The sequence below is a fragment of the Dama dama genome, chromosome 28 (assembly GCF_033118175.1).
Source record: "Dama dama isolate Ldn47 chromosome 28, ASM3311817v1, whole genome shotgun sequence".
NCBI classification, from domain to species: Eukaryota; Metazoa; Chordata; class Mammalia; order Artiodactyla; family Cervidae; genus Dama; species Dama dama.
Genome location: NC_083708.1, coordinates 56,753,588 through 56,779,054, shown reverse-complemented (window position 1 = coordinate 56,779,054; position 25,467 = coordinate 56,753,588).

Sequence of the window (25,467 nt, the reverse complement as noted above, 5' to 3'; positions counted from 1 at the left end):
TCATGTGCTGATGGCTATGGGATTTTTCTAAAATGATGGTTCTATTTTCATGGGGGAAAAGGTTAGCAATTCATTTGATGCATTTTCAAAGAGCATCTCTTTGGCTGCCTGGAGTAATCTGGAGAAGTATGAAAGTTCCAGTATCATTCAAATCTCTTAATTTGAACAGTTGCCATGATCATATTATTCTGAGGGCAAATGGACTACTTTCCTCCTGGTATCCTTTGTGAAGGCAGGAGCCTTGGAGCTATCTGGGGCAGAGAGCTGCCTCATTTATAATTTAAGTCCTGGAAAGTACAATCCCATCCATGGTACTATACAAATAAAAAATAAAGAATGCCACTAGACAGCACAAATAATCAACTGTTATCAACCGTGAAACTCTAAAGGGGTGAGGAGGAGGACAGGAAGTAAAATCTAATAAAAAATTATGTGTAAACTGTTCCATGAAAGTCATTTTTTATTACAAAAGCAATAACACCTTTCCATCAACTTTGTACAACAATTTTAATAACCTTTAGCAATTGTTAGTAAATCATATTGACCCCTGAGGTCCCTGGATGGCTAGAAATAAAGATGTACAGATTAACCATGTTGCTGCTCCTCAGCTCTGCTATGCAAACAATTATATGCAAGGTCAGCCCAGGGCACCACTGATATTGTTTGCCAACCAATTTATTCCTAAGACCCTTGACCCCATTTTAATGTGTGCATTCAAAAGAACATTCCATGTGGTGTTGCTAGCTGCAGCCACCCAAAATTGGAAAGTTGGCATTTTTTTTTTCAACAACAAGGGATTGGAAATTCTGTTAGAAACTCATTTAATTCAACTGAAAGTTCATGTATCATTTTAAAACTTCTGATTCAACCAGAATACTTTTGTCATGTAACTGTAATATATCAGATCTGGTATGAAACTGCATGAAAGAGCTAAAATTAGAACTAACTAAATTAATTTTTAAAAAAATTTATAGTGACCTCAACTGACTTCTCGATTGCTTTCTACTCTATTTATTTATTTTCAACAACGTGCCTTTTGTCAGATTTCAAATCTGTTGATAGCTCTAAGTATTATTTAATGCAAAAGCTTAATCTTTTCATTTCAAAACACATCATTTTCAATGGACATGGAATATTTTGGAACTGACTGGATAGAACGAAAATCAGCAAATTCATATGGCAGTTCGAGTTATGGATTTTTTATTCAGGAAGCAGGAAATGACCTGAAAGGTGAATATAAAGAAGAGAGAATGCATCATTGGAAAAAAATTTAATCTAATGTACTTTAAAACCAATTATATTTTTAATACCACCTGTCCTCACTGGGCCCTCAAGAGGCATACACATATTGCTGGAGCTGTCATTAGGATTTCAGGAATGATTTTAAATCTTTCTGTGGCAAATATTTCCAATCATTTGTAAATTTAATTATCAAGTTATCAAGCACCCGGATTTGATTAACACGTTTGCAAACATGATTATGTACCAGAAACAGCATCTTTACTTCCTTTTTAAGATACCCTTTAATCTCTTCAGAGTGCAAGGCTTGTCTGGGCTCAACTTAAGAATCTGTACTGGAAGCCACAGATGCAATATCTGTATATTACAGTATAAGAAAAGGCAAGGTTTGTTCTCAATTCCCTTTGCTATTATTTTCTACCTTTGTAAATTATTGAAGGTAACACATTCTCTCAACTTATATTTTATGTAAGTCTCAAATGGTGTCATAAATAGTGTATGCAGAGACACACATTCCTGTATTAGCCAGAAAAGCGATGCTGCTACTCAAGTTCTGTTTAATGAATTTCTAAAGCTCCTTGTTAATTCTATTTCATGGTAGCTTTGCATTTTTATGGAATTTTGCATGCACAAGTTGTAATTGCTAATATCTGAAGTTAATATAAGTAAACTAGAAAGCTCAGTGGTGCTCTTTGCTTTATGATTCATTCATATAAAGATAGGATAACCTATATTTTGTGTGTTTTCCTTGTATACTGCTACTGGCACATTCATATTAATTAATGTCAGATACTGAGTTTCTTGTCCGTTAATTTATTGTTGTATAATAGTTATTCATAATATAGTTCTCAATTCATTTTATTACTTACAAGGTTTCTAAAGATTCATATAGCCAAGAATATTGTGTCACATATCTTAACCAATTTTATTGTGTTTAACAATTTTTGTTTTCTAAAATAGGGAGGCTAGATTTATCTGCCTTTCCAGATAGCTCCCGGGTATCCCATTGGGATCTAACCTGCTACCGGGGGTGGTTGATGGACCTCCATGGACTACCTAGGAAGTGGAAAATATGAGATGCAGATGCTTTTCAGTGGTAGGCTCTCTATTAAGGGGACAGCTTAGATCAAAAGGAAGTTCCAAGGGAACTGTTAACAGGGCCGTTTCCTTCTGTCACTGGTCCCTAAGCACTTTGAAAGGAACTTAATGAAGACATAGATACTTTAATTCCCCGCCCCGCCCCCCTGCCAAAGTCTTGCCATCATGATGCAAGGAGTAGGGAGAAGTGGGTGATAAGAGTGAATCTCTTAGTCTATGCGTCTGTAGGGGAGGGATTTTGAAGGTATTGCCGACAATCCTTTGATGTGTTGCCGGGGGTAAGGTATGATGTAGTGTGTCTCTGAGGATACTAGAAACTCATGTATACGGCTGTGTCTCCAAGAGACCTGAATACTGTAACCTAGATCTCCTTTCTCATGTGGTAAAAAAAAGAAGTCTGCTCCTCCAATCTCACTCTGCAATTTCCTTCAGTTCATTTTATTTTATTTTATTTATTTATTTTTTTATTAGTTGGAGGCTAATTACTTCACAACATTTCAGTGGGTTTTGTCATACATTGATATGAATCAGCCATAGATTTACACGTATTCCCCATCCCGATCCCCCCTCCCACCTCCCTCTCCACCCGATTCCTCTGGGTCTTCCCAGTGCACCAGGCCAGAGCACTTGTCTCATGCATCCCACCTGGGCTGGTGATCTGTTTCACCATAGATAGTATACATGCTGTTCTTTTGAAATATCCCACCCTCACATTCTCCCACAGAGTTCAGAAGTCTGTTCTGTATTTCTGTGTCTCTTTTTCTGTTTTGCATATAGGGTTATCGTTACCATCTTTCTAAATTCCATATATATGTGTTAGTATGCTGTAATGTTCTTTATCTTTCTGGCTTACTTCACTCTGTATAAGGGGCTCCAGCTTCATCCATCTCATTAGGACTGGTTCAAATGAATTCTTTTTAACGGCTGAGTAATATTCCATGGTGTATATGTACCACAGCTTCCTTATCCATTCATCTGCTGATGGGCATCTAGGTTGCTTCCATGTCCTGGCTATTATAAACAGTGCTGCATTGCAACAAAAAGAATAAAATACTTAGGAGTATATCTACCTAAAGAAACAAAAGACCTATACATAGAAAACTATAAAACACTGATGAAAGAAATCAAAGAGGACACAAACAGATGGAGAAACATACCGTGTTCATGGATTGGAAGAATCAATATTGTCAAAATGGCTATTCTACCCAAAGCAGTCTATAGATTCAATGCAATCCCTATCAAGCTACTAACGGTATTTTTCACAGAACTAGAACAAATAATTTCACAGTTTGTATGGAAATACAAAAAACCTCGAATAGCCAAAGTAATCTTGAGAAAGAAAAATGGAACTGGAGGAATCAACCTGCCTGACTTCAGACTCTACTACAAAGCCACAGTCATCAAGACAGTATGGTACTGGCACAAAGACAGAAATATAGATCAATGGAACAGAATAGAAAGCCCAGAGATAAATCCACGAACCTATGGACACCTTCAGTTCATTTTAATTGACAAATATTTATTAGCAGATAAAGTTTAGGAAGAAGCTAGGAACACAGAAGAAAGCAAAGCAAGTCTATAGCTTTTATGGAACAAAAGTCCCTAGGAAAGTCACAGGGAAAGACAGAACCTCAAAAGCTTTGTTGAAAATTTCTACACAGAAAGTGGCCATTGGGTTTTACCTTCCCTAAGAAATCACTTTAGTATCTTGTTGAATATGGCATCCCCTAGCTCCTGCTTGCTCGACCTCCTCCCCACCAACCACCAAAAAAGAAAAATCAAACCATGAGTCTGAGGAAAGACTAAATCCAAAAGTTAGAATATCCACCAGGATTTAACTTAGTGATGTAAAGGTGGTCTTATTTTCTGACATTTGTTTTCCTGAACAAAACCTTTGCCCTTGTTTTGAATTTGCCCACAGATGCCGCCATCTGGATCCGTCACCCTCCTTGGTTTACAGCTAGCAAGTAAGTCTCTTCCTACCTTGCTGCATGGCCACAGCCCAGAATTTCATAACTTAGATGCTTCCTTATCTTGGAAGGGCACTGAGTGTCATTCTTTGGAACTCTGGCTTATGGAACTATTCTCTGTTGGTTCAGTTCAGTTCAGTCACTCAGTTGTGTCCAACTCTTTGTGACACCAGGGATTGCAGCACACCAGGCCTCCCTGTCCATCACCAGCTTCTGGAGCTTACTCAAGCTCATGTCCATTGAGTCAGTGATGCCATCCAACCATCTCATCCTCTGTCGTCCCCTTCTCCTCCTGCCTTCAATCTTTCCCAGCATCAGGGTCTTTTCCAATGAGTCAGCTCTTCACATCAGGTGGCCAAAGTATTGGAGTTTCAGTTTCAGCATCAGTCCTTCCAATGAATATTCAGGACTGATTTCCTTTAGGATGGACTGGTTGGATCTCCTTGCATTTCAAGGGATTCTTAAGAGTCTTCTCCAACATCATAGTTCAAAAGCATCAGTTCTTTGGTGCTCAGCTTTCTTTATAGTCCCCCTCTCACATCCATACATGACTACTAGAAAAACTATAGTCTTGACTAGACAGACCTTTGTCGGCAAAGTAATGTCTTTGCTGTCTAGGTTGGTCTTAACTTTTCTTCCAAGGAGCAAGCATTTTTTAATTTCATAGGTATAGTCACCCCATGTAGTGACTTTGGAGCCCAAGAAAATAAAGTCTGTCACTGTTTCCACTGTTTTCCCATCTATTTGCCATGGAGTGATGGGACTGGATGCCATGATTTTCATTTATTGAATGTTGAGTTTTAAGCCAACTTTTTCCCTCTCCTCTTTCACTTTGATCAAGAGCCTCTTTAGTTCTTCACTTTTTGCCATAAGGATTGTGTCATCTGCATATTTGAGGTTATTGATATTTCTCCAGGCAATCTTGATTCCAGCTTGTGCTTCATCCAGCCTGGCATTTTGCATGAAATACTCTGCATATAAGTTAAATAAGCAGAGTGATAATATACAGCTTTGATGTACTCCTTTCCGAATTTGGAACAAGTTGTTCCATGTCTGGTTCGAAGTGTTGCTTCTTGACCTGCATACAGATTTCTCAGGAGGCAGGTGAGGTGGTCTGGTATTCCCATCTCTTTCAGAATTTTCCACAGTTTCTTGTGATTTACACAGTGAAAAGCTTTGGCATAATCAGTAAAGCAGAATTAGATATTTTTCTGGAACTCTCTTGATTTTTTTCCATGATCCAGAGGATGTTGGCAATTTGATTTCTGGTTCCTCTGCCTTTTCTAAATCCACCTTGAACACGGAAATTCATGGTTCATGTACTGTTGAAGCCTGGCTTGGAGAATGTTGAGCATTATTTTGCTAGAATGTGAAATGAGTGCAATTGTGTGGTAGTTTGAACATTCTTTAGCATTGCCTTTCTTTGGGATTGGAATGAAAACTGACCTTTTCCAATCCTGGGGCCACTGCTAAATTTTCCAAGTTTGCTGGCATACTGAGTGCAGCACTTTCACAGCATCTTTTAGGATTTGAAATAGCTCAACTGGAATTCCATCACCTCCCCCTGCTGTGTTAGAGGTGATGCTTCCTAAGGCCCACTTGACTTCGCATTCCAGGGTGTCTGGCTCTAGGTGAGTGATCAGACCATCATGGTTATCTGGGTCATGAAGATCTTTTTTGTACAGTTCTTCTGTGTGTTCTTGCCACCTCTTCATATCTTCCGCTTCTGCTAGGTCCATACCAGTTCTATCCTTTATTGTACCCATCTTTGCATGAAATGTCCCCTTGGTATCTCTAATTTTCTTGAAGAGATCTCTAGTCTTTCCCATTCTGTTGTTTCCCTCTACTTCTTTGCATTGATCACTGAGAAGCTCTTTATTATCTCTCCTTACTAATCTTTGGAACTCTCATTCAAAGGGGTATATCTTTCCTTTTCTCCTTTGCCTTTAGCCTCTCTCCTACTCACAGCTATTTGTAAGGCCTCCTCAGACAACCACTTTGCCTTTTTGCATTTCTTTTCCTTGGGGATGCTCTTGATCAGTGCCTCCTATACAATGTCACGAACCTCTGTTCATAGTTCTTCAGGCACTCTGTCTCAGATCTAATCCCTTGAATCTATTTGTCACTTCCACTGTATAATCATAGGGATTTGATTTAGGTCATACCTGAATGGTCTAGTGGTTTTCCCTACTTTCTTCAATTTAATTCTGAAATATGGAATAAGGAGTTCATGTTCCGAGCCACAGTCAGCTCCCGGTCTTGTTTTTGCTGACTGTATAGAGCTTCTCCATCTTTGGCTGCAAAGAATGTAATCAGTCTGATTTTGGTGTTGGCCATCTGGTGATGTCCATGTGTAGAGTGTCCATGTGTCCATGTGTAGATGTCTTGTGTTGTTGAAAGAGGGTATTTGCTATGACCAGTGCATTCTCTTGGCAAAACTCTATTACCCTTTGCCCTGCTTCATTTTGTTCTCCAAGGCCAAATTTGCCTGTTACTCCAGATATCTTTTGATTTCCTACTTTTGCATTCCAGTCCCCTATGACCTATGAATTTTTGGTGTTAGTTTTAGATGGTCTTGTAGGTCTTCATCAGTCCATTCAACTTTATCTTCTTCAGCATTATTGGTTGGGGCAAAGCCTTGGATTACTGTGATATTGAATGGTTTGCCTTGGAAATGAACAGAGATCATTCTGTCGTTTTTGAGATTGCACCAAGAACTGCATTTCAGACACTTCAGTTGGCTTTGAGGGCTGCTCCATTTCTTCTGTGGGATTCTTGCCCACAGAAGTAGATAAAATTGTCATCTGAATTAAATTCTCCCATTCTGTCCATTTTCTTTCACTGATTCTTAAACTGTCAATGTTCTCTCTTGCCATCTCCTGTTTGACCACTTCTAATTTAGCTTGATTCATGAACCTAACATTCCAGGTTCCTATGCAATATTGCTCTTTACAGCATTGGACTTCACTTCCATCAACAGTCACTTCCACAGCTGGGTGTTGTTTTTGCTTTGGCTCCATCTGTTCATTCTTTCTGGAGTTATTTCTCCCCTGATCTCCAGTAGCATACTGGGCACCTCCTGACCTGGGGAGTTCATCTTTCATTGTCATATCTTTTTACATTTCCCTACTGTTCATGAGGTTCTCAAAGCAAGAATACTGATGTAGTTTGCAATTCCCTTCTCCAGTGGACCACGTTTTGTCAGAACTCTTCACCATGACCCATCCTTCTTTGGGGCCACTCTCTGTCAGGTAGCCCGAAACTGCCAGGCAGATGTTTTCTGCAAGAGACAGAGTACCATAGGGTACATGAAAGAGTTCCACTCGTAGAATTGCTCTGATAGTTGTGACAACCCAGAGACCATTAGTAGTTCAAGGTAGAAGAGCAGCAGGCTCATCTCATCAGTAACTTGGGGATAATAATTCAACTCACCTCCTAGAGCTGTTGTAGTATTAATGTACTTGTACATATAGAGGGAGGCTTCCCTGGTAGTTCAGGGCTAAAGAATTTACCTGCCAATGCAGGAGACACAAATTCGATCCCTGGGTTGGGAAGACACCCTGGAGAAGGAAATGGCAACCCACTTCAGTATTCTTGCCTGGAAATTCGCATGGACGGAGAAGCCTGGGGGGTTACAGCCCATGGGGTCACAAAGAATCGGACATGACTGACTGACTGCAGACACACACAGAGTGAGGCCTGGGATGCTAAAGTGATTGCAGTTCTCACGTGGATGCGGAAACCTTTGAGATTCTTAAGTGTCATGTCACTAGCCCACCACCGACAGACTGTTACCCAAACAAAGCACATCAACCAGATGGATGCCAGGTACTGCTGGTAATATGATCTGTCCCTCTATCTTGTTACAAGACAATTCGTACATAAAAATTCATTGTAACTCTCAAACTAGGCTATCACAGTTTACAGTCTCTATGTCTGCTACTTTCTCTAACTCATTGATGTTGTGACATCACCAAGTGACATCACTTGGGAAGTTTCAGCCACTTAGATTGACTTTTAGGCTGCCTTCTGGATTGTCAGGAATTATGCGAGAATTGTGCTTATTTACCTGAGTACTTGGGAAAGACACTTGAATACAAAGTATTTTGGCTCTCCTCTTATCACCCTTTTCCTGTATTTGAATTTTAAGGGTTATTTATTTAAATTCAAGAGACAATAGATATGTGGACCCTATGCCTTTCAGAACCTCTAGTTTGCCTCCTTTATGCATTTTCATTGATATGTCCAATGCCATAAACTCTAACCAGTTTATTTTATCTCCACTATGCTAGCCTACATTACTCTGTGCAGGGAATATAAATATTTATTTCTATCAGTTCCTTTCAATACTAGGGCCAACACCAATACTGAGTCCTTTGGTTAAAAGAAAAAAAAAATGCTTTCAGGAACCACATTCTGTTTCCAAAATGAGTTAGAATTATCCATCAACCACCTACAGAAATAAAAGACCATGAAGTCCAAAGGATGGCTCTTGGAGAAAATGGCTTAGACAACAGAAACTTATTTTCTCGTACATCTAGAGGCTGGGAGTTGGAGGTCAGAGTGCTGGCAGCATTGGTTTCCAGTGAGAGATCTGTCCTTGGCTTGCGGATGACTGCCTTCTTGCTACCCACTCATGTGACCTCCTCCTGTGTGAACACACACAGGGAGAAAGAGCAAGGTCTCTGGTGTCTCTTCTTAGAAAGGCACTGATCCTATTGAACCCTAATTGCTTCGTAAAAACATCATCTAGCCCTAGTTACCATCCAAAGGCCCCATCTCAATATACCATTACTTTGGGGGTTAGGCTTTTAGCATACAAATTTTGGGGAGACACCAACATTCAGTGCATAACATACCACTCCCACCTCCTACGGTCAACCTGGCCTCAGAAGTAACAACCATGGATGTTTTCCTTCTTCCTGGTCAAGCATGAACCATTGGGATTCTCTGGATTCACGGCTCAGGCTCCCAGTGTTTCTAGGGCGAGGCTGAACGTATAGGCAAGCCTCTCTTTCTAGCACCGAGTTGTTGTTGTTTCTTCTTTGGGATGAGCAGTAATTCACTCTTTCCCCTCAACTGAGCATCTCAGACCAGCAAGCTGCAGTGATAGAGATGAATAAAAAGATTTTTCTGTTTCACCCCAGGAAATTTCTCGCTCCTCAGCCACATTTCACGTGCCCTGCAGTCATCACCCACTACTCCCCCTGATTCTTTCTTTTGTCTCCATGTCACAGAACCCTCGTGAGTTCCATCAGGTGGGAAACAATTATTTTTGTGGATGGCTGCCATGTTTCTCAGAGAAGGCAATGGCACTCCACTCCAGTACTCTTGCCTGGAAATTCCCATGGATGGAGGAGCCTGCTGGGCTGCAGTCCATGGGGTCGCAAAGAGTCGGACACGACTGAGCCACTTCACTTTCACTTTTCACTTTCATGCATTGGAGAAGGAAATGGCAACCCACTCCAGTGTTCTTGCCTGGAGAATCCCAGGGGCGGGGGAGCCTGGTGGGCTGCCGTCTATGGGGTCACTCAGAGTTGGACACGACTGAAGGGACTTAGCAGCGGCTGCCATGTTTCTCTTCTGTTTCCTACTGACTCTGTCATCTTCATTCATTCTTTTTCTTCTATGTCTAGACAAGGAAGCCATTTACAGTTATTTATGGTCTCAAGTTTTCCTGCTGGTCTTCTGTTGCTCTTTTCCTATCACACATTCTGATTATTTCACTCCTCTGCTTGAAGTTCATCAGAGGCATCCCAATGTTCTTAGGAAAAAATTCGAAATCCTCATCAGAACCAATGAGGTCCTGCAGGATCTGACTTGTGCCTTCCTCTCTGACTGCGCCTCTCACCATCCTTACTCTTTGTTCCCTCTACTTGTACTTCATGGGACTTCTCTCTGTGCCTTGGACAAGCGTCATGCTTCTGATCCTTTGTCTTTCTTGCTCTGACTTTCCCAGCCCCTCTTGTGGTCAGCTGATTCTATCATCTCCTCAGTGAAAAAGGTTTCCCTGGCTCTCCTAAGAAAGGTGTCTTTTGGTTACAGGTTCTCACATTTCCCTGATCACATCCTTTTAAAGAATAATAAGTACTGCTACTTTCTTTATCTGTGCATCTCCCCTATCAGAATGAGCTGATAGGAGAGGACTTTTGTCTTCAGTACTGCTCTATCCTAGCACTTCCTGTAGTGACTGATGTTATGGCAAATCTCCTATATGAGTGAGTAAATCATTACAGCCCTGTTACATTTCACTAAGTTAAAGTTTTTTTCATAACATTTGTTAGGAAGATCTAGTTCAACCCTCTGAGATCTTATAGAACACATCGAATCTGCTTTTTACTTGACAATCAATTAAATATTATACAATTCTTTTAGTCTCTTTGTGACTTCTTTTTCATAGACTTAATATTTTCAGTTATTATCTCAGTTGTCAAATACCTTCAGTTATTATCTCAACTGTTATTCAGGTAAAATGTGTTTATGACCTTTCAACACTGTTCACTCTGTATTGGACCTATGTTAATATCATAGACATTTTCCCATTTGACATTCAGTCCATCACCATGGCTAGACCCATTTCAGTATCCTCCAAAGGACGAAGGAGCAGCGTAGGTATTGAGAAATGGCTATAGTAAAGGAGGACCACGTCTCCCCAGACATACTGTTGGGTTCCTTCCTGGAAACAGCCACATCCTTCCTTAATCAGAAACATTTACTGTGTTTGGTGGGTTAAGAGGAAGATGCAAGAATGCTCTTCTCCCTCTCTCTGTTTCTTTTGGCCATTCCATGCAGCATGTGGGGTTTTAGTTCCCCAAGCAGGGATCGAACCTGTACCCCCTGCATTGAAGGGCTGAGTCATAACCACTGGGTCACCAGGGAAGTCCCCTTAGGACCACTTCTAATCACCCTCTTTAAGCCTTCTCACAATGGAGGGGAAATTTTCAATCTGCCTGTTCAGCTCTAAGACCTTATTTAGTCTGCAGTTTTTAGTAGATTTAGCCTTTGTACCTTAAAAAGTACAAAGTTCATCCTCTCTTGATCTCTTTTCTCTTACCTATGTAGATGCTCCTTTTACATCTCTAAGCCTTTGTTACTTTTCTCTTCTCTCTGGCTGCATTTGACTGTTATTAGTTGACAGATATGTTTTTGGGACCCAGTGAACTATCGCTTTATCTTGGGATAGAAAGACAGATGGCTCCATGTGGATCCCAGTCTTCTTGACCCTTCTCCTGACCTCTGCATTTGAGGGGAGAACACTACATGGCCCTTAATAAGCCCTTCAAACAAAATAGCCCATTAGTTCAGTGTGCTAAAATATTTTTTTCTTGTTAATTGGATTATTTTATGCAAAATGTAACTGATATTCTAGTTATATATGATTTTCAAATTTTATTATATCTTTAACAGAATTTGCTCACCAGAATAGAATTTGCTGCAAAAACTTCTGTTGGGCCATTAGATTCACTTGGTATACTCCCATTGCTAACACTTATCTCTATGTCAAACATTTGGCTAAATCAGACTTGTCATGTGAAGACCATCCCTCATGTCTATTTATCTTCAGCCTTGACCAGAGTCTTCACATGGAATGAACCATCCGGGATGGTCTTCATTTCAGCATTGTTTTACCTTCTTACAAATCCATAATGCCTAGACTGTATCGAATACACTATGCAATAATCCCTTAGCTATTTGGAGTCAATCTGAGAGTCCGTGAGTGTGTCCTCATGTCCTGTCTGATAAGATCTTCACATATGTGACTCCCTCATGTTCTTTAAATATGATACAATTGTCATATTCTCAAAGAGTCCTAATTCTGATCACTTTGTTTAAAATTATACCCCCAAGTATCCTCTCCTCTTACCCTGTTCTATTTTTTCTACAGTGCTCAACATCTAATGTTCTATGAAAATAATTATTTTTTAAGTTTATCAGTCATTTATTGTGCTATCCTAGAAAGTAAGCTAAATCAGGGCAAAGGTTTGTGTCTGCTTTATTTAGGAAACATACTAAAAGCATCAGGCAATGCCTGGTACATTTTTGGAACTCAGTATAATCTGTTAAATGAATGTTAAGAAGAATTATGAAACTCAAATCTCTATCTCTTTCAACCAATATTTGTTTCAAAAATTCATACCCTAAAATCATCTATATATTTCTTAGGTGTTAGAAAGTTTTCCATCCAAGGAGCTAGTAACTTTATTTGCCCTACATTTTTGTTTTGTCAAAATAAAATTTTAAACACTAAGAAAATTTATTTCTGCTAGACTCTTCAAAGACTGTTTTGAAAAATGCTATGAAGTGAATTATTTCCTTCCATTTACATGTAGAAGTCCTAATACATAATGTAACTATATCTGGAGAAAGTTTTTCAGGAGGCAGTTATAGTTAAATGAGGTCATAAGGATGGGGATCAATCCAATACGATCTGTAGTCTTATACAAAGAAGAAGAAATGATTTTTTTTTTTTAACTTGCACTCCCTTTAGGAAAGGCCAGGTAAGCACACAGCTTCTGCAAGCCAAGAAGAGGATTCTCACCAAAACTTGATCATTGTTAGAATCCTGATCTTGGATTTCAGCCCTCAAACTGTGAGAAATAAATTTTTGTTTTTTAAGCCACTCAGTTTATGGCATTTTGTTATGACCACCTGAGCTTACCAGAATTATGAATGGTCTCTTTTCCTTGCTAAACCATTGGCTGGAATTAATTCCTTCAAGATTCATATAAATCAAAGCCAATCTCATCTATAAGACTAAGATACTTCATTATCTCAGATGAACAGACCAATCATTTTATTAGACATTCTTTAGAAAAACATGCTACATTTCCCTCAACAGCCTAAATTACAGAGCTAGGATTTCTCAAAGTAATATTTTGTATGAAGAGTGATTTACATTCAGACACAATTATGTTAATCATTGATGTTTCTCTTTCATATTATTGACTAAATTATTAGACTAGCTCAAGGATATTTCAGTGTTCATCAACTCGTCATTAACATTGGCACAACAGATAAGAGTCATCTGTGTGGCCAGATTGTAGAACCTCAACATTTAATGTTTTATTTGATTTATTTATTATTATGTAGTATAGTATATATATTTGTAAACATGTCTCTAAATACTGCTGCTAAACTCTTAACAGGCAGAAATGGTCTCATAAAATGTGATTTCAAAGTGTATAAAACAAACAACATCTTATCACTGCTCTTTTAAAACCTTTTATTTAAACAACTTGGTAAACAATTCAGAGACTTTGGAAAAATGGAAATAGAAACACACAATGTTTTTGTGCCAAATTAGAGCTGTGGTTTTAAAATTTGCACCATGGTTTGCTCTCATGAGAAATTGGATATATAAAGGATATTGAAAACAAAAGCGACAATGTTAGTCACTCAGTCATGTCTGACGCTTCAAAACCCCATGAACTGTAGCCCACCAGGTTCCACTCTCCATGGGATTCTCCAGGCCAGAATACGGGAGTGGATTGCCATTTACTCCTCCAGGTTATCTTCCCAACCCAGAGACCTGGGTCTTCTGCATTGCAGGCAGATTCTTTCCTTTCTGAGCCATCAGCGGAGCCCATAAAGGATACTGGGTTATCCCAAAGAGATTAGCATTCTCCTTAAAATTTAGCATTCTCCTTTAGGCTGAAAGCATACTTTATTTTAAAGATTAGAATATATTGGTCAGCAGATTAACATTGAGGGCAGGAGGAAAAGGGGATGACAGAGGATGAGATGGCTGGATGGCATCACCGACTAATGGACATGGGTTTGGGTGGACTCCGCGAGTTGGTGATGGACAGGGAGGCCTGGCATGCCGCGGTTCATGGGATTGCAAAGAGTCGGACACGACTGAGCAACTGAACTGACTGACTGACTGAGATTAACTTCTTTAGTTATTCAGAGATGTATTTTGCAGGTAAAATATTTTGATTGGTCTAGTGACATTCTGTGTTGAAAATACAAAGTAATAACTATAAGTCCAAGCGATACTTTACTTCTTTGAATGGAGGGGACAGTTGAATTAAACAAATCTAAAGCATTTTCAGGCTCACCTTATCTTGTTTTATGCTATATAGTGTAGAACTTTGAGGTTACAATGACTCATTAGTAATGAAGTGTGAGAAAGTTAAACTATATATTTTGTATAATATATTGAACAACATGGAAGTCAGGGGGTGCCAATCCTTGATACAGCTGAAAATCTGAGTATAAGTTTATAGTTAGCCCTTTATATCCATGGTTCCTTTATGTCTGTGGTTCCACATTCACAGATTCAACCAGTTGTGAATCATGTGGTACTGTAGTATTTATTAATTGAAAAAAAAATGTCTGCTTATAAGTGGGCCCACACACTTATGTGTTCAAACTCATGTTATTCAAGAATCAGATGTATAAATACTCTGTATAAATCACATGCTCTCTGGTCTGAAGTGAATGGTGGTCACAGTGTATTTATAATAGAGAGAAAACAAAATTAAAAATATTGTGGATACTAAGATTTTATTTCAGTTAGAATATAAAATACATATACTTATGTAGTATAAGGTGAATCATAAACTTCAAGGAGAGCTATAATTTTGTTTCAGACATAGCTGACTGAAAAGGTGTGTGTGTGTGTGTTGGGTTGATGTGCAAGTGTATATACTACAGTAAGTTCTCTTGGAGTGGCAGGATTTGGGGTACTTTGCATGTGTACATTATTTTACTTCTCAAATTTTGACTAATAAAGAGGTACTGCTGTCTCAATATGAAAAAGTTATTTATCTGTTTTAAAACTTGCCTCTTAAATGTCTACAATAAAATGTTAATTTGCCTCTATTTTCATTTTAATCAACAAAGATTATCTTTCCCTGTATTTTCAGACTGACAAAAGCAGAGTGTCTAGACTCTTTCACCAGACTTTTACAAAAATGCCTTTGCTGAGTTATGACAAAGTGGTGTGCCCTCTGTTGATGTGAGAATTGTCCTCTTGCCCGTTTTATTTATGCCTTTAGTGAAAAAATGTAATTTTTAGATATTATCCGTTGTAAGACTCTGTGTACTTTATGCAAGGAGTGTTGCCATAAATTCCTATATGAGAACAGTTGCAAGAACAGTTTTGACTCTGCAGATGAAAGTTTTATCCTTTTTCCTACCAGGGAGGTAAAAACGATATAATGCTGCAGGTTTCTCACTTAACTTTATCTACTGTTAAAATTAGTACTGAATTTATTGTCCCCAACTGTAATATTCTCAAATGTAACTATTGGAAAGAGTAGCTCTGCTGCTTTTGGATGGACTGGGTTTATTTTATTTGTTTTTTTTATCTGTCGCTATTTCTTTTTCAAAATTAAATTTTAAAAATTTAAACAATTTTTAAAGGTTACTTTCCATTTAAAGTTATAAAATATTGGCTATGTTCCTCATGTTGTACAATTCGTCCTTAGCCTATCTTACACCCTATAGTCTATACTTCCAACTTCCCTGCCCCTGTATTCCACCCCCCCTACACACTGGTAACCACTAGTTTATTCTCAGTATCTGTGAGTCTGTTTCTTTTATATTATATTCACTAGTTTGTTTTATATTTTATATCCACATATAAGTGATATCATACAATATTTCTCTTTCTCTGTCTGACTTGTTTCACTTAGCATAATAAAATGAATTTATTTTAAATGGAAATAAGTTAGTTTTCACCATGTTTGATATGTAAGTTATTTTACATACTTTCAGACATAGAGTAAAAAATCTTATAAGATTCCTAATTAATGAAAAGAACATGGAGAAACATTACATTCATCCCTTTATTTACTCATGTTCCAGGGCATGGTAATATGCGGATGCATCCGTGAATAAACAGAAAGGGTCTTTGGCCTCAGGAAGCTTACATTCTAGAGAAGGCGCTCTCATAGTCAGCATGATGAATAAATAAATCATGTTTCCTGCATTGGCAGGCAGGTTCGTTACCACTAGTGCCACCTGGAAAGCCCATATTAGAATATGAAATGTACTATAAAAATGACTAAAGTAAGGTAAGAAGTATTAGATGTCATTGAAAATGTTTAAACTATAGTAGTAATAAATAAAACACTCTTATTTTCAAAAATCTCAGCTAATTTTGAATAAAATTGTCGTATGATTAAACAAATGCTTTAGCTTTTCTTTAAATTGTATCCATTTGTCATCTGGGTAATTGTTTTTATTGAGCAATTATACATCAAACCATGTCCTAGGTTCTGGCGATATAGTGGTAATCAGGTAGATATGGACTCTGTTCTCATGGGGTTCAAACCTGCAGTGGAAGAAACAGTCAGATCCAGCTGTAGCATAACCTGTGAAAGAAGGTGTGATAGGCAAGTGCGGGATGCTTTGGGAATGTGGAAACAGGGCCCTTGACTTTGATTTTGGAAACAGGAAAAGCTTCCTTTGAGGAAGCCATTCTACAATGAGAGGTAGGTAGGTGTTTGCCAGGACAATAGTGGAGATAGAGTTCCTGGAAGATGGAAATTTGTATCCAAAACCATGGAGGGGAGGAAGGGAGGGACAAACATTCCAAGAACCAGAAATTGTCCCGCATGGCTAGAACAAGCGTTTAGCAAGGGGCTTTAAGCCACTTTAAAGAGTTTGAGCATACGCTGACAGCAAGGGCAAACAACCAAGGGATTCAGTAAGGTCTTCTGAAGCGAACAGTATTTTTGTTTTTTCTTTTTGATGGATGCACAGAGAAAACGCCATCTTCCTCACCACTGCCCCTTTCCATTCAACTCTGTAGACGCTCTTTCTCTTTCTCTGGAGGAAATCTCAGGTCGTCTCTGCGGACTGTCCAGTCACTCTTAAATACTTAAAAGGTAGGTTTTGGGTTGATAGCAACCCTCTATCGCAAGATCTGATGCTTCTCAATTAGTATTCCTGAGTCTACCTTCCCATCCACACGTCTTGTCAGAACTGATTATACCCTTCCCTACTCCTTATACCCTTCTCAGGCTTCAGCCTGATGAAATCTGGCATCTGCCCACTTTCCCACTGAAACTCCCTCTCCACCATCCTCGGTGACATCTCTGTCTTTTAACCTGGAGGGTTAGTCTATAGCATTTATGTGTTCTGTCAATAACGTTTGATATTTTCATTGTCCTCTCCTTCTTGCTATAATCAATTTGCTTGACAAAACCACTGCCACTTTTCCTTTGGTTTTCTTCCCCAGTTTTAGCCATTTCTTGTCAGTTTCTTTTGCAGGTCAGTGCCTTCTTCTTCTGAACATCGATTCCAATATTAGTGTTACTCAAAGTTCCTCCCTGAGCCCATTTCCTTCCCACTCCTCAAATTCTCCCTGGGCAATTGCATCCGGTGGCTTCACTTACCACCTGTATACCAATAACCCCAACACCTGTATCTCACACAAACCTCATCTCTTCAGTTCCATAATGTTTGAACTAGCTCTGGTGGAGAACTGGAGAGAATGATAGAGAAAGAGAGCATAATATCTGGATGCTATTGTGTTTCCAGTTGAGACTGGTGACTGCTATTTAATGTTGGCAGCAATCTGCCTCATTTGACAGACACTGGATTTTCTGGATTTTGCCAAGTGGGTGGACAGGAAGGTGATAGGAAAAGGAAATTGATGATATGGTCAGCAGCATTCTGGGAGTGGTGGATTCACTCGGATGAGAAAAGAAAACCTGTAGGGGATTGATAAAGACGGAGAGAGAAGGTAGGACTGTGGTTCAGAAAGCTTGAAGAAAAGTTCATTTGTACTGAAGCCTAAGAATGCCAGAACATTACAAAGCTGTGGTGAGAGAGCAAAATGTCTACATTTATATTTAGATGTGGAGGAGTCAGTGTCTATAATATGGACGTAAAATGGATGGCTGTGTATAAGTGAAAGAGAATGCCCTTAAAGGTGGATCTACAAGGAACCAGGAAGGCAAGTTATTGTATGCGTCATCTTGGGTGGTTTGCGTCTTGCCTACAGGATAATGCTGGACTCAGAGGGAAAGAATGTAACCCTGAGCTGGAGACACAGAACTGAAGGCATTAAGAGTGACACAGAGGTCCCGAGACACCAATAGTTTGCTGCATTACGGAAACATGGCAGCAATGTGTTATGTTAGGCAATATTCTACCCAAAGATTTTTTAATTTGCACATGTCCCATCTTTTTCTCTATTTTGTTGTGGTGGGTAAGAGGATAAAGAGAGATGCATGCGATATTTTCTGACTGTCTTAAAGTAGTTGTCACATAATTAAGCGGTGCAATTTTAAGGGTCCTTGCACAACACACAAGAGTGTAAATAGCTCACTGCAACTTGCTTAGGGTCTGCATGGAAAAATATTGACAGTACAATATCGTTCACCTGTGTTTATGCTTTCCCAGACTTGTGCATATGAAATGAATATGCTTTCATATGGATATGAAATGATCCTTCTATATCTGAACCACTCAAGTTAAAAAGTTATTAATATGACATTGAGGAAGAGAAAAAGTTTTGGGGTGTGCGGTAACATGCCATGGAGATTTGGCATTTTGAGAACTGTATCTTACAATGCTGCATCAAATATATGTGTAATTTACAGGGATTTTTGTTGTTTGTTTTTTTTGGGGGGGGAGAGGAGCAGAGGGTGAGGTGAAGTAAAGACCTTCATTTAAAAGACTGCTAAAGGAGAAATCCAAGGTCAGTGTGTTTTTCCTATTGATTACCTGTTCCTGGGCACACTGGCAAGGATCCAAACTCATGTTTCCTTCCAGCAACTGTAGTCTTCTGCTTGTGAGGGAGGGAGCGGTGTGCCCAGGAAGCAGGGCAGTATTTCCAGCAGGTGGTGATGGCAGGCGGCACATTATAATTATAGGAAAATCAGGTGGACCAAGGCAACCACATTCGTGACTACAAGTGCTGGGCTTCCAGTAGACTAGAGTGAGGTGGAACGATGTCTCCTTTTCCTACTAAAGGTTTTATGTGAACGGAAATGTCTTCCTGTGTATCCATTCACCTATCACTGCCAAGAGAGGAAAAAGGATTGAGACATAAATCTCATCTTATTACCCAACTTAAAATTGTTCCCTCTGATTTTGTCTTGATGCCTGACTCTTGCCTTGTTCCCCAGCATAATGAATTTCTTAACCTAGAGTCTCGATAAAAATCCTCCATAATTTATTTTTATCTTAGACGTTGTCATAAAAATTCACTGATGTGGCACATCCCAAGGTGGTGTGGTATAAGCTACCTTGATCGGTTTGTATAGCTAGAGATCCATTCCTGTTCACAGATGGAAATATAGTGACTTTCCTTTTTGTTCCCGTAAAAGAACACTTATCCATTCCACTCAGGGTTCAGAGTGGAAGAATTTGTGGGAATCCTTTCACATACAGGAGTTAGGACATAGTGCTGGATGAAAAATTACTCATCTCTGTTAGGATGGCTGTTTACTACATTTTGTACAAGTCTGATATTAACATTTAAACAACTAAGGAAATGATGTAGAAATGAGATTGTCACATGTGTATCTGCTAAGTTGGCACAGCTAGAATACTATTTTTAGAATAATAAGCTTAGTGGTTAAAGTGTCAGGCACTGAAGATTAAGTATTGGAAGGAAATTAATCAGGAGATAGGCATGGGGTTATGACGGAGAAATCTCAGGCTCTCATTAGTGGAGTCAATCAAGAATTTTCAAGGCACAGTTTTTATCCCTGGCATAATCTTGGGGTCCCTACTTGAAACTTCAGGGAATTCATCTACATTTGTTATATTTATATCCTTTCTTAATTAAAGGTCTCAAGCCTTGAAGGATAAAAATTTAGAAAGCATCTTTGAGGTTCTCAGCACCCATGGGCTGTTTCTGCATTTCAGCTGGGTCTATGTGTTTTCATTTCGGCACAACTCAGAATGTCAGGAGACTGGTTGAGTAACTCTTACTGAGTTGGCTGAGTACCATGAAAAGAATTTAAAAAAGAAGAAGAAAGAAAAGAAAACCAAAAAACAAACAACAGTCAAGCTGACAATGTGCATTTTCCTTGGAGATGTCAAGACAGAAAAGTTTGAGGAAGAACTAAGGCTGAGAGAGCTGATGGATTTAGGTGGAGAAAAGGGCTTTCCAGTTTTCTTTGGCGTCTAAAGAAAGCTGTTTCCCCTGGACTCCCTTACTTTCAAAATGAAGTACCTAGCAAGTGCTGGGGAGTTTCATTTGGATTTCAAAGCCGATTAAACTTTTTTGGCCCTGAGAAAGAAATGGGTAATTGTGAAGAAACTGCAGAATAAAGCTGCTGAAGTTCCTTTGTCTGCCGTGTGTGGAAATGGATGGCTCTTTTATGAACAAGCGCTTCCTCTCAGAAGTCATTGATGGAGCCCAGAGTGTGAAAACTAAAAAGTGAAGAAAAGAAATAAATGTCTGTGACTTCGGGTCAGGGAGTGGGATCAGCGGAGAGCAGAGAAGTAAGGGTGCAGCGGGAGGTGTCCTGAAGGCAAGGGACTGTCAGGGCTTCACAGGCATCTGAGAGAAGCCTGCGTGCCCCCCCACCCCCCCAAACCTGCTTCTAATGGCTCCCAGGGGAGACTTGACCTTGGTTATCTTCCAGCTAAGCCATCCCATACAGCAGAAAACCATCTCCTCTGCTGTCAAAGAGGGAGACAGAGTAAGCTGAAAGTCAGCTAGTCAGGCGAGCATCCCCAGGAAGCATAACCGCTTCCCCCCAGCCTCTTATCACAGTCTTGGATCACTTTTCTTACCTCCATTATCACCTCCTTATTTTATAACCATATCCGTCTCCTAATTGGTCTTCCTGTCCCCTTCCCCTTTAAGCCCCTTCTTCATCCTGCCACCAGAGAGCTACTCTATTTCTCAGCTGAAAATGCTACAATAGGCTCCTTTGCCTGCAGGATGGAGTGATCTCAGCAGTGCAGAGAAGCCCCTAACTGTCTTCCTCCTGACGGCTCCCCAATCTCATTTCTTATTTCTCACCTCACCCTCACTTCCTGCTCTATAACCCTCAGCACTTTAAAAGCCCATGAATCTCCCCATAGTACTCCCTTCCCTTCTCCCAGATAACTTCTATGCTTCCTTCAAACCAGTGTTCAATGGCTAGACACTTTCTCCAGGAAGTCTTCCTACTCTCTTCACGTCCCAAATGGAGTCCCTCACCTATGCTTCCATAGGAACTTAACTAGTATCATAACCAGATTACTGCTGAAGAACTAGTTTCCCCTCAATACAGGGATGGCCTGAAGGGCAGGCAGGGCCTTTATCTTTTTTGTTTGAGCACTCTTTTCTCTTGGCACAGAGCAGGAACCCCGTGAAATAGCAAATAAAAATGGGTTCTTAAAGACAAACTTTTGGTTTATGGCTCTCGTGGTTATTTTCCAAGTCTGGCATTATTTGCACTTCTTCCTTTTAGGCAGACACACTTGATTCCCTCACTGAAAATTAATAGCTACTATTCCTAAAGCCTTCAGGCCAAGCTTGCCCTGTACTATAATTTCTCATCTTTTCATAGTCAATTTCCCATTATTTGGACATTCAAGGCAATGTGTCTTTAAGTTTTCTTCTGTCTCTAGTAAAGCAGCTATAATATACTGTCAAAAATTATCTGAAATGTAGAAATAAGCAAAAGAGAATACTGGGTATTCTTTCATAATAGAGCTGAGCTTGACTTTTTATTTTTTTGGCTATTTTTTAAAGTATGTATCAGCAGTAGTTAACTTGCTGAGTTTTGTGTGGTAGATTTGTAAATGCTTTTTGTGTGATGAGACAGATAATACCCAAAGTTGTGGGGTTTGGCTATGTTGGACATTAACCAGTTTTGTGTCTAACTCAGCTATCTGTTAAATTGCCTTCATAGATCTAGATACTTACATGACCTTTGGACTGGTTTTAGCATCTTACTAGTTACTTCATTAGCAAGTTACATTAAACCTTTGGCATGTATCATTTATCTTTTTCTGAGGGTCATAATTTTACCCTTTCAAAAATTATTCATTAACAATGCCGAATAGAAAAAATTGTCTTTCTGGGTATGAACAATTTAATCCTGAGCCTACTATAAATGCCTGTTTTATAGTTAGCCACATTGAAGAACCTTAGTTTCTTTATTTGAAAAATAGGGGTGCTTGCTGCCAAGGACCAGGCAAATATTAAATAGCATGTGAAAGAAATTTCTAAACTATAAAATGAAATATAAATTGTGTATTAATAATTTATATAGAGCTACTATATCCTGACATTTTTTTATGTATGTTTAGCACTGTGAGATTGTTTTAATAGCATACTGACAATCCCAGGAAACCAAATAAAATTAGAAGAATGAAAATGAGAAGAATAACTGAACACATTAGTTTTCAATCACTGCTTCATTTTCTCATCTTTCCCTTTTTACAGACACAAGGGAACCAATGTCTATTCTCATCATCATAGAAATATAGAAGTTATTTAGATAAACTAATTACAATAAATAAACTTTTCACAGTAGTTTGTTTTATGTATAAATGTCAATAAGACTGGGCTTGATGTTTATTTACCTGAAGATTTTCTAAGAGCTCATTTCTTACAGGAATCAGCTTGATCTTTAGGGCAACAGCTTTCAACTTTACCTTGAGCCCTAGCAGCAGCCTAGGGAAGTGGAGCCATGTAGGCACTTTTTTTGTTTTGAAAGATTATAGTAAGATTTTGTCTGAAGTAAGGCTTCTGAGACTATATAAAACGTTAACAAATTATTGACCTAGAGGGTTTATATTCAAATGGAGAGGTGCTGGGAGTACACTCATTTGCGACCTTGTAAAAAATGAGATGGGCCTATTTAATGTAACTTCATGCACAAATACTTTGTTCTTCTTGTTGAAAAAAATCTAAAATGCAGATTATACAGTGGATGCTGAAGGAGAGACCTGAAGCAGGTTTTGATATGAGATATAAATCAACAGCAAAAAATAGAAACTTTAAGATTTTTGAACAGCAAGAATATATTTTAGAACATGATTGATCACTTTAGTTTTTAAAAATATATTACTTAGAATCTCAATTACATGAAAATGTCTAACTTGTGCAGTAAATCCTTTTATACTTTTCAATCTATTTTCTCTCAGATTCAACATCTACCTCACAATGCTGATAAGTGACTTAAATCAGTTTCTTTCTCTCTCTTTCCTATATTTAGCACAATGTAAGTTATGACCAACCTAGATAGCATATTAAAAAGCAGAGACATTACTTTGCCAACAAAGGTCCGTCTAGTCAAGACTATGATTTTTCCAGTGAGAGTTGGATGGTGAAAAAAGCTGAGTGCAGAAGAACTGATGCTTTTGAACTGTGGTCCTGGAGAAGACTCTTGAGAGTCCCTTGGACTGCAAGGAGATCCAACCAGTCCATCCTGAAGGAGATCAGTCCTGGGTGTTCATTGGAAGGACTGATGCTGAAGCTGAAACTCCAGTACTTTGGCCACCTCATGCGAAGAGCTGACTCATTGGAAAAGACCCTGATGCTAGGAGGGATTGGGGGTAGGAGGAGAAGGGGACAACAGAGGATGAGATGGCTGGATGGCATCACCGACTCGATGGACAGGAGTTTGAGTAAACTCCGGGAGTTGGTGATGGACAGGGAGGCCTGATGTGCTGCAGTTCATGGGGTTGCAAAGAGTCAGACACAACTGAGCGACTGAACTGAACTGAACCAAACTGCGGTGATCAATATGGAGAAGGAAATGGCAATCCACTCCAGCACTATTGCCTGGAAAATCCCATGACAGGGGAGCCTGGTAGGCTACAGTCCATGGGGTCACAAAGAGTTGGACACGACTGAGCGATTTCACTACTCACTTAGGTGATCAATAACGGCTTCCCAGCTGGCGCTAGTGATAAAGAACTGGCCTGCCAATGCAGGAAGTGTAAGAGACATGGGTTCAATCCCTGGGTCAGAAAGATCCCCTGCAGGAGAGCATGGCTATCCACTCTAGTATTCTTGCCTGGAGAAGCCCATGGACAGAGAAGCCTGGAGGGCTACAGTCCATAGGGTTGGACAGATTCAGACTCTGACTGAAGTGTCTTAGAACAGCACAGCATGTGGTCAATAAACACTATCACTCATGTTATTATGACTTTCCCATGAATGTAAAAACCAAAGTTGCTGAGGCAACCAAGCCCCCTAAGAGTCTTCTAACAATAAAGGGGAGATATTTATAATATTTTAATCTATGAGCAGATCAGATTTGAAGAAACTTTAGTCTATTACAAATAAACACTTGGGTACAGTTGCTATTACCAACTAAATTTCTAACTCTAAAGATTTCCTTTCAAGGATGCAATATATTAACAATAAATATATATTGATTGTTGTTGATATTGCTGAGAATTGTGATAGATGTCAGGACTATGAAACAGAACATATTGGCATGCTTTGAAGAGTCTTATAGGAAGAGAGTCACAAAGGGGAGCCTTCACACTCCACCGTGCTAAGTACCATCTATAACAGAGAAATATACACTGTCTCCTGAGAGCTCAGGGGGCAAGGATCCTACCTAGATATGAGGTGGAATGCAATTTAAGTGGCACAGTGTGGATGACATAGACATAGCCCTTAAATTCCGCTTTTAATTATTCCTTGGAAAACTCTTCATGTACCATTTCTGTGTACAGAACAGTGTGTCTTTCTGCTTCACTAATTGTTTATTGAACATATAAAAAGATCCTCAGTGGAGAGAAGGATTTGGCAAAATATTAGACTCTTGAGGTTATGAAGATGGAGTTTTGAACCATTATTTGGGAATATGAAATACATTTGGGGATAATATAATCTTTGAAGACTAGAGAACATGGAAAAAAACAAACAAAAATCAGGACCCCGTAAAGAGTTTTAAAGCTGCTTTTAATTATCCTCTTACTTAAAACAAAAAACAATTGTTATTTCTGTTACTACTGAAATAGTAGTAATTTTCTCAGATCCTGAAAAATGGGGGCCTTCAGAGAAAAGGCCAGACTGATTTCATTTTCTCCCTCTATGTTGGTACTCTACAGTCATGATATCAGATCATCTTTTTGAAATCCAATTAGTGAATATTTAAGGCTCTGATATTTCCCTAGTAATCCTAAAAACATGACTGTTCTATATAGCAAGGATTTAACGTGGATTTTATAGCTGGAGAGATTGACAGAAATGTCAGGTTATTCAAGACAACAAGAGAAGCTTCCTTCT